The sequence below is a fragment of the Rhipicephalus sanguineus genome, chromosome 4 (genome assembly GCF_013339695.2).
Source record: "Rhipicephalus sanguineus isolate Rsan-2018 chromosome 4, BIME_Rsan_1.4, whole genome shotgun sequence".
NCBI lineage: Eukaryota > Metazoa > Arthropoda > Arachnida > Ixodida > Ixodidae > Rhipicephalus > Rhipicephalus sanguineus.
In genome coordinates, this window is record NC_051179.1 from 99042997 (window position 1) to 99048996 (window position 6000).

Here is a 6000-nt window from a genome sequence, read left to right on the forward strand (position 1 = left end):
AAAGTTTTTTAATGGTGTTGGTTACATGGGTTTGATTATGTGACGCAAGCATCGAGTGTATATTGGGGGTAGATTACCTGAGTTACGATTGAGCGTGTTATCTGTTTTCTGAATGAGTAAGAATTACAGATGAAACCTTGCGGTTTTGTTCTCTCATCTATCCCAGTCGACGTCATTGCTCGGGGACGCTGCGTGTTCAGCTAGACGTTTGTTGCCAAGTGCTTGGTTTTTGCATCACAGCTGTGCTGCCTAATTCCTTTTCCAAACCCGTCAATTTCACCGGTGTAAACGTGGTTAAAAATCGCGCAACGGATACTCTGTACGACAGCAGGGCACTTCTCCTTTTGTATCTTGTCTTTAGCCGTCCCCAGAGCGTGTCAGAGCTTGCGCTTGCCACGTGAGCTACGTCGACTTCATACCCCCCAAAAGTATTCGGGAGAACTTTCGCTTACGCCGCGGACGTACGGTACAGTAGTCCTTTTTCTTGTTATCTTGTGGTTGGAAATAATTTGCCCTTGTATGAGCAATGCTCTTTTCAAGAGCTTGGATGAACGAACTGGGGTAGTCCGACATTGAGCGATCACGGCGTATCGTGGCTAGGTCAGCCGCTCGGCCATCCGGAGTTAAGCAACGTTTGTCCACCTGACGTGCAAGTGAGGCGAGCACGGACTTCATGTGACAGACACTTAGGGTGCACAGAGCAGAAGCTTAGGTACAGGTTGTTTCACAACTTAGGGGAAACGTCGGAGCGCATTGCAATGTGCTTCGAGTTTTCCTCTTTCCCCTAAGTGCGAAACAGCCTGTACATGCCGGTGTGTCGTTCGTTCCTCAAAACACTCAACTATCTAACGCCATCGCTTTTCTCGAGCGCGTCCAAAAATGGCAGTCGTGTATCTAGGCAGAACGTGGCTGTAGCAAGGTTGAACTTGGCTTGAGCTTGACTGTAACGAGTCTGAACCTGGCTTGAACTTGGCTGTATGTCACGTATCTCGGGAGCGCTTGCAATGTCGGAATGAAGTTGGGAGAGAAAGAGAGAAAGTCGGGAGACACCGTGGTGGCACTGCAAACAAAACTTTATCTAACACACCACGGCACACAAAAATGAACACTCACTCAAAATTTACAACAATATTGGTACAACAGGAAATTCCTAGGCTAGTGCGCTATCGCTGACAAAACCTCGAAAAGCATTCTAGCTCTGCTTGGCTCCTCTAGCCCGAAAGACTGGCCACTATGGCCTCTCAGTCACTCGCGATACTAATGGAGCGTTCTTACAGTTCGCGGTGTCCGCTGACTCGGTTGATGGTCCAAAGTCGACGTTCGGCCCCGTCGTCGCAGCTCCTCTCGACGTCTCCGGGCCGTCGCCGTCGATCAGACGCCTCGCTGATCGTCCTCCTCGCCGATGCTTCCTTCCTTTCGGAGAACACCGGTCTCGCCCAGTTAGGCCTAACTGCCGGCCTCTCTTCAGTGCCACCGGCTCGAACTGTCGACGTGGCTCTGCGGTGATTGTCGGTGGGTCGCCGTCGTCTTGCCGAGCTGTGGTAGTGCCGCAGGTGCCATGAGAACTGCGTAATGAGGCTGCCGCAAGCCCGGGACGCCTCGCTCGGTAGACACCAAGGTCGACGGCCACCCTCCCGGGGCATGCAAAACGCTGCCTCCAGAACTCCGCCCTGCTGTTCCCGTCGCGGACGCGACGCTGGCCTGCACCACCTTGCTCCTCGACAACTCCACCGATCAATGCCTGCTTGTTCCTCTGGGGTTTCGCACCTCAGTTCGGGTCGCGTGGCACGCGCCTTTCGCCGGCCAATGGCTTGCGTCGACGTGGCGGGGGTGCACACCATCGGGTACTTTTCCATTCCCCGCACACCATCGACGCCTTGCGCTGTCCGGCACGCGCCCCGTGCCCCTTTACTCAGGACACTGTAGCGTGGTAGTTGCAGGTTCTTTGTTCATATTTGCCTTACCGCGCTCATTTCTCCACCCGGGGTACTGGTCTTTGACAAGGAGTGATGTTCTGATGATGGTGGCGTCGGCGCCACCGGTAGAAGCAAGGGCTCGCTCCGCTTCAGGGTAGGCGGGATTTTGCCACACGGAATTCACATGAGCAACATTTGTGGTACGTTTGCGCTCCCTGTATTCGGGATCTTATTTCCATCGCAGTCTATTCTCTTACGATTCAGCAGCCTTATACTCCGGATCTTCTCGGCACTGCCGGTGACGTTTGCGCATAGCGGCAAGCGTCGCTTTTCGGATCACGGCTTTTTCCTCTGGAGTGCGATATATCTTCGGGTGACTCATGCCTGCGTACAGTTAGGCGCCAGCTGCTTCGCAGTCATTTGTTGGGCTAACTGTTGCCTTCTTTATTTTTAGTGGGCCAAAGGTGAATATTGGGATTTGCCTCATTTCTGTGGCACATAACATTTTATTATGATGATTGTTTCTGGACAAGCGATACAAGGGATGATTTGGTAAACAGCTTCATTTTTAATAATCGAATATCCATCAATTTATTTTGGTTTGGTGAATCTTCTTTTGGGGGTGGTGCCCCCTTTCTCTCTACGAAAACGTAACGTCACCAATCAGTCAATGAGAAAACTGAGTCGGGAGAATGAAATTGAAAAACCGTGACTGCAGCGGGTTTCCATGGTACGATACTGTTAAAGAGAAAAAGTATTCCGCATCGTAGTGACTTGTCCAAACTGCTCTTCGGCCAAGTGCATTTTCACATGCGTACTTTCTTGTTAATATGGTGGTATATCACTCACTAAAGCTGTTGCATGATCTATATACTGCCTGGCACAAACAGCGCCTGAATGTACCAAAAAAAAACTTGCAAATGTTACCGTTTGTTCTAATCTGGCAAATGCACAACGTAGATTTGAGGCATGGAGGCATTGGGGTCTGTGCGCGCCGCTATCATCGTCACATTTAACACAACGCATGAACTAATGGTTCTAAAATGTGCAATGTCGCCTTTCTCAAGTCAATATCAATCAAATGAATGGAAGTAACGGAAATCATTCTGACTTACGTGGGCAAATTCGTCCTTGCCCCTGAAGGTGTTGCAGACATACGCGTAGAAATCCGTACAAGGGTCGACGCTGTGGTCGAGTTTCGCCCGTATCCGCTGTGCCAATGAACGGCAGGGACAGCTTGTGCATACCTTGCTGCCTCCATTGGACGGAACGTTGTGTCGTTTGTCGGGTTGTGCAGTCGTTGAGGTATTCGTGCCGTGAAATCGAGGCTCTTGCGATGGCGGTGTTACAGCGATCTCGGAAGTTTTGGGATCATTCAGTGTCGGCAATGAACCCACCTGGTTGTGAGGGCAGAGAGCAAATTAGTGCAGTCATATCCCGTCTCTTCATTTGCTTATTGAGTACAACACCCCTTGCCGCAGTGGCAAGATGCTTGCAAAGTTCCAGTTAACCGAACTACACTAAACGGTCATACCAACGGGCGCTCCTCCAGTAATACAAATAACTACTTCACGGGCTTCGTTTGACCGAAAATATGATCTAGAATAGAAGAAGATGCAGTTTTTAACAATTGGTAATGATGATTGCATGAATACTGAAGTGGTCTGTGTATTTTGTTTATTTTTGCGAAATCCTAAGTACACGTCTATTTTAAATCGGCATTTATGTAATCCTTCCGGTGACGAACACAGTTACAGCATTGTATTTTTTTTCTTAGCCACATAAAAAAACTCACAAAATTTCACACATCTGCAAGGACCTGCTGAGAGTCGCAGGATAGAATCTCGGTCACGGCGGCCGCATGTTGGTGGGGACCAGGGCTGGGCAGAGATACTCGGAAAAGTATTCGGGAATACATATATCGAAATACATGGACTGGAAGCCTAAAATACAGATACTGAGATACATTTGCCTTTAGTGTAACGGGATATTTCAGAGATACTTTCGCAATAGGACGAAAAAAGTATTCCGGAATACAGATAAAGCAATACAGATACTGGAATACTTTCTTTTTGATTTCAAGGATGCTCATACTCCGCGAAGACATTTATAGGTGCGCCATAATGTTGTAAGTAAAGTTGCAGCGCATTGATACATTGATACTTTCAGTTCATTGATTCATTTACTACAGCGCCCTCAGCGCCATGAAGACATTACAGACGGGGGGCTACAAAGTAGATAATTAATATTAATTACATAATTGTACGTATCAATTGCAATAAAAAAGTACGCTATTTCACAGTAAGAGTAACAAGCACTGGACACCGAAATCGTCATACTTGGTGACAACAAAATGAGCTATGCTAGAAATAGCACACTTTAAGCAAATCACTCGTATCCTCAGCCGTCTGGGCTGGTCGGCACCGGTTCAGACGGCTGAATATTGCACTGCCCACATAGGCCGGCCATAATTACCTAAGCGCAATGGAACCCAATGCGTCAAAACTGCACAATTTATACATTGGCTTCTTAAAATCACTTTGTTTAGGGGTGAGAGGGTTAAGCCCTCACAAGTCGTTCCTGCCATCTCTCTAAACAGACGTGGAAACAGGGACAGCTGCTCAGAGCACCCCATCAGAAACTACAGCAAGCACTCGCCGCCTAGGCTGAAAGGGTCACTCTTCAATAAAGCTATCACCACCACCGACGCTACCAGCACCCATTTCAGCAAGCCGCAACAGTGGGGGAACCTGGTACCACAAAAGACCGTTTCACGCTTGTGATCAATTAGGAACGCACCCCGACACGCTGAAGCGGTGGCTGAAAGCGCGACAACTGCTTTTCGAAGTGCCGCCGCTTTGAGAACTGCACCCACTCGAAGCATTGCAAAGGCTCTGTTCCAAGGCGATATCCGCGTGGGGGGTCACAGAGTAATGGCTTGCCACCCGAAAAAAAGTAGGCGCGCTACACTGACCTTGACAGACCGCGACTTTTGTCGGCAGAGGACCGACAACATTCTCTCCGCGATTCTGCTGTCTGTGGCGTCACGCGCTTTACCACATGGGCCATTCTGCGCATGAGGGGAAACCATCGCCGCCCTTTCTGTCGGTGACCGGCGGCGCGCCTTTGCTTGTCTTGGCACAAAAACAAACAAAAAAGGCGTCAATCTCCCCTTGGAAACACGCCTCAACTCATTCCCGAAAAAAAACGTAACGGGATACTCGTGTCCTGCATAATATCGCGATAAAAACAATACATCGTAAAAGTATTTCACTACTGAGATACAAATACATTTTTCAGATGTATCTCGATACAGAAATACAGATACAAAAGTATCTCAGAAATACTATTGCGATACTCTTGTGTCGCGATATTGTTCAGCCCTGGTGGGGACGACATGCGTTAGGCCCATGTACAGGGTCGATCACATCTAAACTGAACACCTCGTTAGTATTCGAACCGGTAAAACTAGAACGTTTCTTATACTTCACGAGTGCAATGCCCGTTATAGAACGTCTAATCATGGTGTCGACAAACACAGTAATGAGTTTCCGAATTATGTGTTAAACAACAGCTTCAATGAGGTCTTGAATACTAATGAGGTGTTCAGCTTAAATGTGGACAACACTGTACATGCATTTAGACGCGCGTAAATAAACGCCAGATAGTGGGAATTTCCGCAGCCCTCCCCTACGGTGTCTCTCGGGATCATATCGTGGTTTTGGATGCTGAAACCCTGACAGCTGTTACCCAAGGACCTGCTTGCCCATACAAGAAAAAGAATGCGTGTTGGAGCCTACACAGGTGGTTATCTCCGTATAAGGAACGAGTTCACTAGATCCAAGCGCTGCACCTTTGTCATTAAATTTATTGGGGCACAGAATGATTTTTAAACACGCTTGTTGTTGTTACTGCGAGATCAGCATTGCGAAAACACTGGCGCACTTTCGCAGTCGTCTTTTCAACTGGTTCTGACTAATGTACAAGGGTGACAGCATCGGGCCGCGAGTCCTGTGTTCTATGTGCGATGGAAAGCGCGCATAGGCAGCTGAAAATATTCGCTGAATCGGAGAGGACACACATA